Genomic DNA, 17,061 nt, shown 5'->3' with positions numbered 1-17,061 from the left:
CAGCAAGTTCACTGATGACACAGAGCTGGGAGCAGTGGCCAATACCCCAGAGGGCCATGCCGCCCTTCAGAAGGGCCTTGAGAGGGTGGAGAGGGGGGCAGAGAAGAGCTGTGAAATTCAGCAAAGGCAAAAGTTCTGCACCTGGGGAAGAATAACCTGGGCACCACAACAGGCTGGGAGCTAATCTGCTGGGAATGAGCTTTGCAGACAAGGACTTGGATGTCCTGGTGGACAAAAAGCTGTCCATGAGCCAGCACTGTGTCCTGATGGCCAAGAAGGCCAGTGGTGTCCTGGGGTGCATTAGGAAGAACATTGCCAGCTGGTTGAGGAAGGTGATCCTGACCCTTTACTCAGGCCTGGTGAAGCACATCTGGAGTGCTGTGTCCAGTCCTGGTCTCCTCAGTGCAGGGGAGACATGAGAGATCCTGGAGAGGAGCCAGTGAATGATTAAGGGACTGGAGCATCTCACTTACAAGGAAAGGTTGAGAGAGTTGGACCTGCTCAGTCTCAAAGAGACAATTGAGAGGGGACCTTGTTGATGTCTGTAAGTATCTGAAGGGAGGGTGATAAGAGGCTCCAGACTCTGCTCAGTGGTGCCAAGCAATAGGACAAGAGGCAATGGGCAGAAAATCATGCACAGGAAATTCCACCTGAATATGAGGAAGAACTGCTTCACTTTGTGGGTGACCATGCATTGAAAGAGATTGCCCAGAAACTGTGGAGATTCCCTCACTGGGAATACTGAAGAGCTGTCTGTATACAATCCTGTGAAAGGTACTGTAGAATGTCCCTGCCCAAGCAGGGAGTTTGGATCAAATGCCAAACTGTGGTTCTTTCCACTCTGACCCACTCTGTGATTCTGTGATTATCAAACACATGAAAATTGATAAAAATTTTTCGACTTTTTTTAGAAGGATACTGATTTTAGACATAGTTGCATGTAATCACTACTACTTTCAGACAACAAAACCTTTTTTTATATAAAAATTCTAATATTATGTAAATTTGAAAATTAAAACCAGAACAATAACAACAAAAAACATTCGAATTTGCTAAGCAAAAGGATTTTAACAAGATTTTGGGGGGTTTGTGAATGGGGGTTTTTTTTTGGTTTTTTTTGGTTTTTTTGGGGTTTTTTTTTGCCTTTTTTTGTTTATTTGTTTGTTTTTTGGTTTTTAGGGTTTTTTTGGTTGGTTTTGCTTTTTTTTCCCTAAACGATATTGTTCTCTGCCAAGAACACATGGAGGTAAAATAGGTCTTTTGCTATGAAGTTTTGGCCAACTTCACAAAAAAAAAAATCAGAGAAAAAGGTGTTCTCTATGAATTATTATTTAATCTTTAGGTATGCAGAATCCTAACCAGGTTATAAAATCTCTCAAAACTGTACAGGATCTTAAAATGCCTTTTGTGAAACAATCAATACTTTTTCTTTAAATAATCCTAACATACAGGAAAATTGGTGAATATATTAACTAATTTTTAAACTCATGATTATACAATATACATATGATATTTATAATGGAAGATTGATATATTTGTATATCAAAAGGTTGCACTAAAAATTTTCTTTAAAAAGTTCTGTTCTCTCAATAAACTGACTCACGATAAAAGTGCTACCAATATGTTAAAATTAGACCACAGATCCTGTGCTGCAAAATCCTGTACTACCTGGTTGTGAAAAGTAAAATTATAGTTGCAAAGAAGCAACGTTTTATTTTTTATTCAGATTATATTATTACAACCTCTGTTTTCTAACTCTATATTGCCTTTTGTGACTCATCTACTATGGTTAGCACACAGATACTGAGAAACACTGACCTGTATTATATATTTCTTTGCACTACTATTTGCTGTTTGTTGCATATTTGGGAATACCAAGATACCAATATTTTCTTGGAAAGAAAAATACAGATTAAATTTTTTTTTTCCTTTCATTTTACTGAAAATCATCTGTAATAGAATAGTATGAAGAAAGGAATCAAGTACTTTCAATAGATGCCTGACTAGTTCATGAAGATTTTTTTTATTCCAGTTTTCTATCTATACACAATGAAAGAACTCTAGAAGAATGAAATTACTTGAAGTACATATAATTTTGTGGACAAAAATATTTTCACTAGTAATGTATCTGTTCTGTATTGATTTCTTTTTGCAATTCTATTAGGTTGCTTTCTTAATCACTATTCCTTCATTTGAAATTACACCTAGCCTTATGTTATTATCAGTTTCAGTAAAAATATATTTATGAACAATATAGATTTTTATCAAAAAGGAGGTTCTTTTTTCATAATTTTAAGGTTGATATTGTGGTTACGTGAATTTTGTGCTGATGGTAAGTAGCTAAATGAACCAGAATTTTTTAGCCATAGCTACAGTATTGCCTGAGTGTGGGAGTCTTCACTTTTTTCCAGGACTCCTATCCATCTTTAGCCACAGGACTCAAAACTGCTTATTGCCTTAAGGAGCAGTTGACTCTGCATAAATGTCTCATCTTTGACCTTTGTGTTGCGATTGTGAGATGTGAAATATTGTCAAAACACACAATTTTTTGTAATGTAATTCTTTATCCTCAGCATTTGAACTCATTCTATCATCATATTCCAGCTAGCCAAATAACTATCAAATTAAAAATGTATGTTCAAACTGAACAAATCTAAATTGGCTTCAATAATATGGCCTAGAGGTTAAAGCTTGAATATACTTATTCTAGCTTGCCAAGCTATTGAACCGATAGTCAGTTTTAAGAATTTTATACTCATATATTATTATTAATAATATGAATTCCATCATAAAAGACTTAAAAAATAATTGCCTCCTTTAAGTCTATGATCAAAAAAAGTAATAGACTGCATCTTCTATGCCTGTACCTAGAGTTTTCATCTTTTTTATCAATCACAACAAATTTGTTCTAAATAATGAAGATGCATTGTCTCCTCTTGCATATATTTTAATTACCATAAAAGTGCCGCAGACATATCTCTGTTCATCCAAGTTTAAATGTGGAATCTGAGACACAATGAAGTCTGAGGGACATGCTTTGTATTTCTGCATTATCAAAATTTCACCCTTAAGGGGAATATTATTTTGACATTTTCAGGGCTGAAACTGTGCTCACCAACCAGAGGAAAACACATCACTGAATTTCTGTTTAAGAGAAATCAATATATAAAAGAAGCAACTTCTATTCAATTATCAGGAGGCATTTCTATGCTTGTGAAGTTTTGCTAAAGTATTTCCTAAAGAGATAGTTTGCACAATTTGGATTTTTTTTCTTTCCATAACAACTGAAATGAAATGAATGGAAGTTAAAAGATTGTATATTACTGTATACCTATGCCACAAATACAGAATTCTTAAACTAACACAAATTTTAAACCACTGAGAATATGTTGTAAATTTGGCAGAGTTTTTTTTTTAATTTTTAATTTCCCATTGTTTTTCCATTGCTATTAATTCCTTCAAGGAAATGTCTTAAATTTGATGAAGTTACATAATTTTAGGAAATTTTATTTATTCCAGATTTACAATCTTGAAGAAGTGGGAATCTAGCCACAGAAAATCAAGAATTCTTTAACTGTGAAATATAAATGTTAATAAATAGTTCACACTTATTTAAATAAAAACCCCTCAATCTGGTGCAAGAGACTGCAGAAATAAATTAAATTTGTATTTATTAGATTTTACTTTAAGAATGTGAATTTGTTCTAAGAATGTGTTTGTTAGTTTGGGTAAAATAATTATTGCATCTGAATTGCTTGTATTTTTACAGTAGGAACAGCAACAAAAGGGAATAATTTTAGTACTTCCAATAGAAGTAATTTATATTTTAGCTAACAAAATGAGATAAGAGGATGACCAAATGGCATGATTTTAGATCACATTGTAATCTGTACCACATTTTCAAAGGCAAGGAAAAAAAATCCTTGAAAAGGAAATTTAGTGTTAAAATGGAATTTCATTGTTGGTATTCATTCCAATAAATAGACCTTGCTTGTGTGACATCACTTCTTTTAGATAACAGTGTAGTCAGTGACATTATACTTCAATGATATGACAAAGAAAAAGTCACTCAAAGGACTGATAAGAACAAATAACTGACTGGTTTAAAAGTAACAGACTATGGGCGAAATTCATAAATTAAAATCAGAAATATTTTTCTTGTTTACTTTGTAAATTGTCCATATATCAACAGCAAGAGAGCAGAGAATTAGAATCTATGCTGCATCAGTGATCCTACCTCTGCAATTGATGTACAAAATGTAATGACCATTTCTATGTCTGTAGCATATGAAGTAACATCCAACTTCATTCTTCTTAGAATCTAGAGTTTCAAAAGGTTTTCTTGCACTCATTAAATTCTGGAACCTGAATGATTTTCATATAAAAATTATATATAACTGAAGTTATAAAATGGTTCTTGTACATGGTATCTAGCTTAGCAAAACCCACATGGTGTTCCATTGAAAAATGAAGATTATTTTTTCCAGCACTCAAGCTCCAACAGTAGCACAAACTTTGACTGAAAGAAATAGAATGAGCGTGGTATATTAAGGCTGAGAGACATGGGACACAATTGTCTAAAACATGACTCACAATCATTGGCCTTTCATTATTCAGAACTTTTTTAACACCTAGAAGTAAATAACAATTGTGTCTGTTTTCTCTACGCAGTATTTAAATTTAAAAATTTAAAATAATCCTATTTCAAATGAATATTCCCAGTTAGAGAGTATTATATAAGAGTTACTGGAGTGTTGCTAAGATCAACAGAAGCTATGATGTAATTTATTAGAATTTTGTAAAAATTGCTCATCCGGGAACTTTGACAGGTTGCAGTGACCTCTTAAATCTACAAGTCTTCTTTGCAGTCAGAAAAATAAAAGCTTTTAGAGTTTTGTCATACTTATATTGGTGTAGATATGGAATATTCTGGAAGGAGTCTGACAAGTAGTTGATAAATAGATTACTGAAATTTAGAAACCTGACAATATCTAGCACTCCTGAGTGACTCATGCTCTACTGAACTAATTACAATAATCACCCAGATTTCCACATGTGTGGGAACCTAGGATTTCTGGAAAAGAAAAACTGAGCATGTAGGAATCAACTGCTCTGTTTATATGATATACAGTTGATCTGTAAATATAGAAATAATCTGACACCTCTGTTATTCAGACTTCCTATATATGAAGTCAATCACAGATTTACAGTTCTGGAAATTTGCCATGAAAGCCTGGAAGAAAAGTTTGTCAGATAGACATTGAAGGAAGGACATTGTTATAGAAGTTTAATCTGAAATGACAATTCAGCTGACCAAAGTAATAGATCTACACTAACTTACCGCCTCACCAGAATGTCCTCATAGCACAGTTAACGACTGGAGGATTAAAAGTGTAAGACTCTTCAAGATTTCCCTGAAATAGAAAATCAAACATGTTTTATTTGCTTTTCTACAGCAACACCAATAAATTGTGAAGGGTTCAAGAAAAATTAAATACACTGATAATAAATAACTTCTGCAAACAGTAATCATTGAAAAGCAGCAAAACAAAGTAGAACTTCTAGAGTAACTGTGATGTGAAAGAATATAAATCATATTCATACACAATTATTTATATTGAAATTATCTGTACTTGATTGAAGGGGTTATGAAACAACTGTGTTCCAAACTCATTATCTTAGTCATAAACACTTTCTTTCTTTGTCACTCTGCTAGACCAGCCCCTTCTCAATGTACTGTTTTGTGCAAAAATACTGTTTCACGACTGAACTTATGCTATTAGCTCTGTAACTACACCAAACATATCACCAAAACCAGCAGTACTTGCACCAACTTGGTAAATTACCTTAGGTATATGAAAACAGAACTGTAGCCTTTCCAATAGTAAAGTTATCTTTTCACATATCATAAACCTGTGACAACTTCTACCATATGTATATGCATTCAAGCACTCATTTAGCTTTTTCTCACTCGTAATCAAGCTTAAGAGGTGAACCTGTGAAAACCCCATGATGTTCAACAAGGCCAAATGCAAGGTTCTGCATCCTGACTGGGGAAACCCAAACATAAGTACAGGCTGGGTGGAGAATGGATTGTGAGGAGAAAGATTTAGGGGTATTGGTTGATGAGAAGGAAAACGCAACCCAGTTTTTTGCACTTGCAGCTCAGAAAGCCAGCTTCAGCCTGGGTGACATCAAAAGTGGTGCCCCTAGAAGGTCAGTGGAGGTGATTGTCTCCCTCTACTCTGCTCTTGTGAGACCCCACCTGGAGTGCTGTACCCAGCAAATGAAAGATATGGACCTGTTGAAACAAGTCCTGAGGAAAGACACTAAGTTGACCACAGGACTGGACAATCTCTTCTATGAGGATGGGCTAGGAGAATTGGGGTAGCTCAGTCCAGAGGAAAAAGGCTTTGGGGAGAATTTGTAGCACCTTCTAGTATCTGAAGAAGGCTTTCAAGAGGCCTGGAAATGGACTTTCAACAATGGCATGTAGTAATAGGCTAAGCGGTAATGGCCATAAGTTTAAGGGGTATATATTTAGGTTAGATATTAGGAAGGAATATGTTGTCCAAAGAGGTTGTGGACTCCCCATCTATGAAAGGTAAAAGGCCAGGCTGTATAGGGCTGTGTACAACTGGTCTAGTGGATCTGAAGGGGATCTGAATCTAGAAGATTCAGATCCCCTTCAGGCAGGGGATCTGAATCTAGAAGATCTTTAGGGTGCCTTCCAATCATAACCATTCAATGAGTCTATGATTCTGTTATCTTTCCTTTGGGGTAAGGCTGGGAGGGGTAGAACTGTTCAGTCTGGAGGGAAGAAGGCTCAAGGGAAAACTCATCAACACATATAAACAACTGAAGAGGAGATGCAAAGATGGAGTCAGGCTGTTTTCTTTGGTGTCCAATGAGAGGACAAAAAGCAATGAGAAAAAGGAAAGACAGAAAGAGCTCTATGACTATCAGAAAACAGCTTTTTTTACTGTAACTAAGTACTGAAGCAGTTTGCCAAGAAATTACTGTGGAATATTCATCTTGGAAATACCAAAAAGCCATGTGGACATGGTCTTAGGCAACCTGATTTCAGTAGTTCTGCTTGAGCAGGGAGGCGGGCCCCAATCCAACCTTGGTACTCTGTGATACTGAAATATTTTTCACACAGCACTCATGAGTTTGTGTTTTATGCGCTCACTCAGCAGTCTGGGATTGATAACCACCTTCCACTGTTTTATATATCTCAGTCATGTCATTCAGAAATCACAATATTCCTAAATCATTTATGAGAGAATAAAAGTAAATACCAATAAATGACCACCAATGATCAAGAATGTTTCATCCTAAAAACTCTCTTCCCTGAAATATTCTATTTTTGTCATAATACAGTAACAGTTTCAGTGGTTTTGTTGTTTTGTTTTGTTTTTTTAATTCACTGCATATGCAACATGAAGACAATTGTTGAAAATAGGCAGGTAGAAAACTTTTGTTATAAGCAAATATTAAGTAGTATAAAATACAAGGGGAACATATGTTTGGAGCATTTATTTAATATGATCTAGCAGGGATTTCAAATGTGGTGAAACATGGTTGTATAGGACAATGGACTGAATTAATCATTTTGATGTCAGAAGCATTTCACTATCTGCTTTATTTTCCATAGTCAGGCCAGAAGCAGAGTGAATAGAAACACACAAATAGTAATGTTGTCAGTGCTGAAGGCTTAATGACATGGTTCAAATTACTACTTTAAATATATATGCTGTTACATTGTAACATTGCCGTGTTTATGGCAGAGATTTATTAGGCTGATACTAACACTAGTTAGTATTTCCTTTTTGTCAATAAAGCATCAATTATTATTTTTTCTTTACCTAAGTTTCTTAACTAATCGTCACATCACAGGAATGCTGATTAAGCAATATGAACTCATAAAATATGTCCTGAAAACTGGTGCACTATGCATTGCTCCTTTTTCATAAAAATGTATTCAAATATAAGATTCTTCCATTCTTTTATCAGTTCCCTTTGTTACTCTATACTATGCATTTTAGTTGCCTGTATTAAATTTGTTTGGTCCAATTATGGTCTTTAATCACTTGAAAATTATGAACCTGTTCTGTTCACTGAAAGACTATTTCGCATTCAGTACTTTCCCTTTCTGTTAATAGTACTATTTTTCATCAACTTTTGCTCAGAAAAAGGAGAAATTCCAACCACAAAACATAAAAATATTGGTAAATAAATTCTTAAATGTTCTAATTTGTTAAGCACAGTTTATATAGATTAATTTATGGTCATTTTCTTGAAGAATAAAAAATACATTCTGTGTTCATTTAAAAGAAAGACAAAGAACTATTTCAGAGTTGTAGTAGAGGGACAGAAGTTGAGTAAGACTAACCTTTTCCTATATTTAGAGTCATGCATGCCTTTCACTTCCCTCTTCCCCTGCACTGTTTTTCTCTACCTACCATTCCATGGCTCTTTTCTACTTTTACTCAATTTCTTTTGATACTTTCACAGTTAGGCCTCATTCAGTTTTTGTCTCAGTATCAGCATAGCTTTGCGCTTAAATCATAGATGATTAAACTGCAAAAACTGACAAAATCAATAGCACATCTGAATATCATAGGGAGGGTAGCTCTGGAAACTCATCTATTTGATTTTCTAAACTTGCCGAAACAGAAAAATCTCTATCAACAGCTACTGTTTATTTAAAAGATAGAAAAAAACTAAGAGGATTGTGGGTTACATTGCTAAAAATATCAAGGGAAAAATGTTGCAATACAGCCCCACAGGATCAATAGGCTTGTTCCTGCTTAAAAATAAAATAACTTATAAAATTACTGGTTTTATTTTTTTACTAAAATACTCCTTCCCTTAAAAAATCTTTTGTGTCTCCAGAGTCTTTATTCCCTGTATTTAAATATAAAATATGAGAAAGCAGATGTCACAGCTCCCAAACTTTGTTTCTAAGTCTGTGTCACACAATGCTAAAAGCTCTTGAGGGAAAAGATGTGGTCTCTGCTGAGTGGCTGTCAGTGGACTTTGGGGGCAGACATTGCTGTTAGACTCTGTATGACCCTAGCCAGGCCTCTCTCAGGTTTGTCATTGGTAAATTGAGTTGGCAGTCTTCTGCTATGTCACTGACATGCCATGCAAATAAGTAAGTTCATTGAAGAATACTGTGAAAGCATGTGAACCTACGGGAATGAAGGTAAGTCATTTAAATTTGACCTAATTAAGGTTAATTCTCTCGTGGTTGTCCTTTAATCTTCTTCTTAATCACTCTACTATTGAAATAATGAAAATGGGTATTCACTGTATTCCACACCTTAGGCAGGCAAAACAGCAGCTAACATGGAACAGAGAATGTCTTCATTGCTTCATGCTTTTCTGCCCTGTCCCTGTTTCTCCCTTGACAGAGTCCATGAGTCTAAAGAATTCAGCACTGTTACTTAGGAAAAAAGATTTTCATTTTCTGCAAGTTTACCTTTTTGATGGCAGTCTGATAAATGTTACACCTGGACAGGGAAAGGGGCAGAAGCATATGAATTGGTACTTTTTGTGGTAACTAGATTGTAACTTGTTTTTTTCAAAAGAAAAACCTCTCTCAGGCACCTGAAGGCCATGGTAAGGGACAGACAAAGCTCTTTAACAGCTGAAAAGCCTGTCATGAAAATGACATAGTAGTCAAGCCCTTATTTTTTTTTTTTTTTTTTAAGGGAAACAGTCTGGTTGTATATGTGGATATGGCACAGAATAGAAAATGAGGTCCTATATGGACTCATGACCAAGAAGTCACTTTTGTGCTCTGGAAAGGAAAGAAACACCTACACCCAGATAAAAAAATTGAGAGAAGAGAAGGAATAAAATAAATGACTTATAATTAACTCAATGCAAACAACGGTCACACTGGGATAACCTAATTCTGAGTAATATCATTTAGATGCTGGGAATTTCGACCAATTTAACACTGTAACATTAGTTAGCTTCAGATTGAGATTATAAAAAGTGTGTAGAAAATCTTTAAAGATGGAAGCACTGAAAAAATAGAATATCAGGTTCATTATAAGCAGGAAAGGTGAGCCAGAAGTTGAATCTTCTACAAGCTGGAGATACTTAGTCTGATGTAATATCAGAGAGTAGATTCCGTGCTTCTATCATTTTACTAAAAATGTTTAAAAGGATGAAAGACTGCATCAAACGTTGGTATATCCCTTAAATTCTCCTTTCATAGTAATTTATTTTCCCCCACAGAATTGGAAGTTATTTATATTTAGGATTTTTTGGTTTTGACAAAGAGATTATACTGATAACAAAAATTGTTTTCTTATTAAGAGCAATTTTCCCCTCGCTGATACAATAACTGCCATCAACATCTGACAGTCATTTTCAGGATGTGTGAGTACACTCTGTTTACTGTCATCCTTGCAAATATGAAGTGTGAAAAATATGTATTCTTCAAATAAAGTTTAGAGTAAAATATTCCTTATTTAACCATTTGCTTTCAATCAAGAAAGAACATCAAGAGATGTGTCTTTGGCTCTAAGCAGCAACATGAAAGAGGAGGAAAATATAAATCTCTCAAATTAAAACATCAAAGTGTGAAGAATGATATCAAAATCTGGATTTTCAAAATTCAGAAAATCTGGTACCTAATTTAGTTCAATTAGTTTCCTTATAGAACAAAACTGAAAAGTCTTTCAAAAAACTAGATAAACCAGGAGAAACGAATACTGGTCTAAGAAAGCCAGAGTAATTCCCACTTCTACAGGTAGCAGTATACATGAAGTATAATGAAAAAAGCTGATTAAGAATTTTGTATGTGATGTATTTTATGAGACTGAAAGATATTTTGCCATTAAATGTTTTCTCAATATTTTCTTGATCCCTCAATCATGATTAATCCTGGCCATTCAATATCACCTGTGTATATAGTCCAGAAAGACAATAGCAGGTGATGGAGCTAAGAGAGGCCTATTAGGACCTCTCACTTGCCTAACCTTGATTTCACAAACAGACTGAAACACAGTCTCCCTCTTAAGAGTACAACACAAGCAGGAAGTCTTCCAGGAATGATTTTACAGCCAAGTAAATCAGTGTTTCTTCTCCTGTAAAGTCATTCTCAGTAGTATTTTCATTGCTATTAAGAGGTAGCATGATGAAGAATAATATCAAGAAACATGGTAGTGCCCCAGTGGGAATGTAGTAGGAAGCAAAATAGAGGGGTTTCAGGCTGCTATTTAGAAGAGATTTAAGCTCTAGTAAACAGGACCCTGCAGAGAGATAAAGGGAAAATGTGTTTAACACTTTTTCACCTATTAGAATACCATCAGTGCTGTTTTACGTTGCATTTCACAAAGTTTGACAATTTCTATTCCAGTGCTGCAGCAAACCCAAGCAGTAAAAGAGCTTCTAAATCATAAGAAAAAAAAATTAGTAGGGCAGATCTCCTCTAAGAAAATATCTGCCAGTAATAATAATGTAAACACTAGCATTTGCTCCTCATGAGACAGAAGTTCCTGTCAGACTTATCACAGGCTAAGATGAAAGCAGCTGCAATAGCCAAACAGGGGCATCAAGGGCTTGGGAAGCCCTTAAGGCCTGGCTTGTCACAGGGTCTGCTTCTGCCCAGTTCCACTGATGTGCGGCCAGGGCCCTCCCCAGGTCCCAGTGCCCACACCTGTCCTGCCCATTCCCTCATATCACTTGTGCAGAGCAGTGTGGCTTCCCCACCACCACTGCAGCTCTTTCCCCTGCTAAGGAAATGCACACCACAGGTGCACTGTATCAGGCCTGGTGTATCCGCAGCTCCCACATTGTCCTCCCAGGGTGCCCTCACCTTCCTAAGCCCCTATCTGTGTGTGAGGCTGTGTCCTAAGGCCAAGCCATGGTGAAAGGCACCACAGCTGTGCAAGAGGCTGCCTTGCAGCCCACCCAGCTGGGAGCCATGGGTCAGCACTCACAGCAGGGCTGGAAGCCACAGTCAGGCACTATGAGGCCTTGCCCCAGGACGTGCCTGCCGCTGTGATTCCCCTCAAGCCAGCCACAGTGGTGCCTGACCAAGAGCCTGGGGCTGTGACCACAGCTGCAGCTGAGCTGGTCATCTGCCCCATTTTCCTCCCAGACCCTGTCACTAGGAAACGCTGGGCTGACCCATGTCCCTCCACCTCCCTGCTGCCTCCAGGACCTTCTCTTCACCCTGTGCTTCACCTTAATTCTATAATCTGGCCGTGGTGTGGCTTTGTCATAGGCCTCTGCTCCTGCCCTGGTTCTAGGTCCCACCACAAAACAGAAAAAAAATTAATTAATAACAGAAAAAAATTTGAATTTTCCAATGTATTAAAAGTTTAATCATGGTCTTGCTTCTGCAGTAAGAAATTAATCCAAGGTGTTTTTATTTGGTTGTTTTGTTTTGAGGGTTTGTTTGTTTGTTTGTTTGTTTTTTTGAAAATTATTGCATAATGATCTGGGGGCATTGACATCAACTAGTCTCTTAATTGTTTTATTATTAAAGCACTATCAAATAAATTCTCTTTTTCTCTTTTTCACAAAGCCTCAAGATTAATTTATTTTCTAGTCAGTAAACTTTATGAGGTGAAAACTGATGACAAACATTTTCTCAGAGTTCTAGGCATAGAAGACATCACAGGTAAAATAACTATTTTTTATGAGATAACTTGTGCCTTGGAGAAACTGTGGTAGGGACAATGCTCTGTATTTGAAATGCAGCTAAAAGCTATTCTTTTATGAAACCCACCAATCTTCTTGGTATAATTAGGAATTTTGTAAATAAGATTAATTCTAAAATTTCCTTCTGTTACTGCCCTTACTTTTTTATCCATTTAAAAGTATTTTGTTTCTGTGGCTATTTTTGTTTTCAATGGTTTTTATTTAAAATGTCCTCTGTTGTTTTGTTTCCTTGATATATCTAATGAATACAAATAGTACTCAACAGCATTTGGCATTTATGAAAATGGCATATTATCACACAGAAACTGTTCAGCAATGCCTATAAATAACAAGGAAAATCTGCCACTAATGGGTCAACTTGTATATCACCCAAAATCTACAAGACAGGTATTGGTGAAATGAATTCACAGAAAGATAAAAATTAATTGTGGGTGGAGAGAAACCACAAAAAAACCTTGGAAATTCTGCCATTATTTCTTCTGCTCATATACCAAGAAGAAGTTAAAAAATATATCCTGGAACAGGACTGCAGGAAATTTTTCACTTTTGTGCACTTCTACCTTTTGTTGCTGCTGTTACTTTTGAGTCTGGTTTTTGGGGTTTTTTTCTTCTGTCTTTTTCATTGTCTAAATAAAACATCTGATATACTATGGAAAATTTCAAATTAGTACATATCAGAAAGTTATGTTTTGTAGGAAAAAAAATTATATATTTATTAAATGCACTACAGGTATAGAGTGCACTTTTCAAAAATCTAAATATATGAATAGAATTCCCCACTGCAAAAATTCTTGATGAATGTTTGAAAATTGAGAACCATATTTTAAGTCCGTAAAGTGGTTGTGTGGTCCAGAACTGTCTGAGTGAAGCCAAAGTTACCAATACAGTTTGGCAAATAAAAGCCAAAATGTTATTTTACCCATTCTTCTCTTCTGACATAATCATACATTTGTACCCTATCCCTCTAAGCCTTTTTAAATATAAAAGATTTCTATAGACAATTGATACAGGTGATCTTACACCACAAATGATAGCAGCCTGGGGTTAAAAGGAAAAGGACAAAGAGTCCTCCAAAGTCATCTGAATCTATTTGGCAAGAAAAGAACAATTTTCTTTATGGGAATTTAAAAAAAAGGGAAAGGGAAAAGGGAAAGAAAAGAAGAAAAAGGAAAAAAAAAGAGGATAAAAGAAGAGAAAAAAGAAAAGAAAAGAGAAGAAAAGAGAAGAAAAGAAAAGAAAAGAAAAGAAAAGAAAAGAAAAAAAAAGAAAAGAAAAGAAAAGAAAAGAAAAGAGAAAAGAAAGAAAAGAAAAGAAAAGAGAAAAGAAAGAAAAGAAAAGACCCCAACAACTAAACAGTAATGTTTAGGCTACAAAGTCAGAAAAGCTTATTCAATGGTTACCAGTGTAACACTTCCCCTGCTATATCCATTCGACATGCAACATAGCTAAGAAATTGTCAGCAGGTAACTTAAAGCTATTTAGCTTTACTTTTACACAAATTCATGTTTTCTAATTGAAGTCCTTTCATAACATTTGGTTCAAAAATGTAACACCCTTTTTTAAGCTAAACAAAACCAAATTTGTGGAGCAAATTAAATGTTTTGTAGTATTATCTTGAAATATGGATTACAGTTGCATTGTTTTAAAGTAAGCAAAATATTTTTTATCTCTCATATTTGTCAAAAGAACAGAATTTGATGGGATTCTTTTAGACTTCTGCATCATTACCAGCTTTAGCTTTACTTACAAGTCCTTTAAATATCAAATAACAAGAAAGCTGATGGCAGTGGAAGAATTACATAATATAATCTTTGGACTACGTATGTATTTTTGATAATTTTTATGTATAAGCATAGTATAATTGTAATCAGCTACATCTGAATCCTGGAGTGGCTTATTCATGTATTAAGGTACAATTAAACAAGAAGCTCCACAAAAGAGGGATTATTTGTGTGATCGAGTTAAGTCTAGGCATAGGTGAATAAACTGTTGGATAGTGCCACAGGCAGTTGCAGTCTCAGTAGTACATGGGGTTTTTTTCAGCAGAAGAAAAGAATCACGTTAACACTCCTTTTTATAGACCGATTTAAATTAAAATCAGTTAATTATTTATAGGAAGCTGCAGCATACACTTTATTGGATTACTTTTAAATATTCTATTTGACAGTATTCCTTGAACAGGAAGACATTATGATCTTCTGTAAATAGAGAATAATGTCTGAGCTAGACTGACCTTTAGGGAGGCTGTGTATATCCTGTCCAATACCACTTACACTACCAATGTGCCAAGTAAGAAGAATGACTATGAATGACAAGTCCACTGCAAGGAAATGCAAGGAAATCTGTCTCAGTAAAAGCCCGAACAGCTTCAGATTCTTGCAGTTGTTTAAGCAAGTTCAGCTTAAGTTTAGTTTAAGCAGTGCATCCTGTCACCTAAATAAAAATTTAACTACAGATTTTGTCCACCTTCCTTTATCTAAATTGTCAATATAGTAAAATAATTGTAATCTAATATATACCTCCTGGCTTGGTTGGTTTCAGACAACTTAGTGACACCAGTTGTGTTTGGTCATCTTGAAAATTAAAACTGGGGAAGAATAGTCTACGTAAGCAATTCAGCCATCAGCTGGGAAAAAAAAAGAATTTCTTCTCTGAGTTTGTGCTTAATATACATGTTTAGAGTCTGAATTGGGGTAGGTGGAGAGTTGCTGCCATCTGCTGGAAGGATTTCTTTCCTGACTTTAAATAAAATTTGAGGGTTTTTTTAAGAATAAAGATATCTCCATTTATGAAATTTAGCTGCTTAACACCTGTGTAGCCATCTAAATGATCATTATTCTAATGGTGTTAAGAGTGTAAAATTATGAAAATGTGGACCTAAATCTCTTTGCAATTCAAGGTCTGAAAGAAGGACTTTTTAATTAAGACATATTCTTAAATATGAACTAGAGAGCATAAATCGTTTCAAAATAGGGACAATAGAAGATGCAAAAAGAATAGGAAATTAAAATCAAAGAGGCTTTTGCAGACAACCATTTGTTTAATTTTATGGTATAAATATCAGTGCTACTGTTTTATTCATTATAATATGTAAAAATGCTGGTCTAAAATACTGATGCTATGGATAGGTAGCAGGAACCTCACAGTGAATACCCAGATTTCTCTAAGAGTTGGCAGGTTCAGAAACCAAAAAACAAATATATAAAAACAAAATCAAAACTAAACAGTAATTATAAATAGCAGTAATAACAGTAAATAACAGTAATTAAATAACAGTAATTAAATAATAGTAACAGTTTTGTCCACTTGCCAGGAGACTGCACTTTAGGTCCCAAAACACACAGAGTAGTTAGCACTGCAAAGAAGTTTGATGCTGAATGTTAGAATAAGCAGTACTAGGTACCTTACAGAGCCCTGGGCATTTTTTTAAGAGCTTTTCTGTCTTCATTCTCAGTTCTGTTTCATCTATGTATAGGCCCAAATTCAGTCAACACTCGGTATTTCTTCCCAGCTAAATGCCTGTAAATGTTAATTTTATATCTGCCTGGTGAGGATTTCAAGACAGCCAAGTTAGATGTTGAATGATTTAGACAGATTTGTGATTTAGACATGAGTACATAGCCTCACACATTTGCAAGTTTTAGCCAAAATACATACAGACATTCATATTCCTAAAAAAAAAAAAAAAAAATCCTGTGTAATCTCTTTGAGGCTGGGAAGAAATTGCATGGTAAGATGGAATGGAAATGAGACCTAGAATGAGGAAATCAAGCCAGATGAACCACTTAGAATAATATAAATACACAGTGGAGGAGTATGGTGAGAGGAATTATGATCATGTAGTGAAATGATAGATTGATATCAGGCTATCAGGCCTGAAGTATTTGCTGTCCCAAGAAAGCTTACATCAAATTATATTTTATTTTAAACTGCATGGTAAATCATTTATTTCCTGCTAGTCTGAGGTTTACATTTCATGTCTTTTACAGCTCATTACTGGTACTAAGTTACAAATACCAGCTGTTAAATACAGCCCACTGGATTTCAATCTAAGGATTATTTACAGTGCCCTACTGTTAACTTTGTCTTTAGGTCCAGTGTTCATTACCTTGATTCTGAGAGCATAAATGTGGCCAACAGATTAAATGTACTGGAAGACAATTTTTTAAATGTACTCACAGAGGCACACCTCCACCCATTTTATCAATTTATTCTGATGAGCAAGAGCAGTAGATTTTCCATCTTCACAAGCTAGGTTTTGGAAAGTAGGAAATTTGCAGGCATACTTCCTTATGATTGGCACCTTCCCACGTACTTATTGTATTACACTATATTCTCAGGCCTCTACTGGGCCACACTAGGTTTTCTAGG

At 35.2% G+C, this 17,061-nt stretch overlaps 1 protein-coding gene across 38 annotated transcripts in view; it reads right to left on the bottom strand.

Annotated features, from left to right (window-relative positions):
* Positions 1-17,061, bottom strand: part of PTPRD (protein tyrosine phosphatase receptor type D) — a 1,154,223-nt gene that overhangs the window by 908,497 nt on the left and 228,665 nt on the right. For all 38 annotated transcript variants that reach the window (XM_071425013.1, XM_071425049.1, XM_071425014.1 and 35 more), the window contains exon 3: positions 5,342-5,414. The gene's annotated coding sequence lies outside the window, so the exon portion shown is untranslated. The remainder of the gene's footprint in view (positions 1-5,341; positions 5,415-17,061) is intronic.

The sequence above is a fragment of the Agelaius tricolor genome, unplaced genomic scaffold, assembly GCF_023055355.1.
Source record: "Agelaius tricolor isolate 1412-34295 unplaced genomic scaffold, bAgeTri1.0.p SCAF_4, whole genome shotgun sequence".
Lineage (NCBI taxonomy): Eukaryota > Metazoa > Chordata > Aves > Passeriformes > Icteridae > Agelaius > Agelaius tricolor.
Note: the sequence above shows the minus strand (reverse complement) of the source record. Positions and strands in the feature narration are given on the sequence as shown.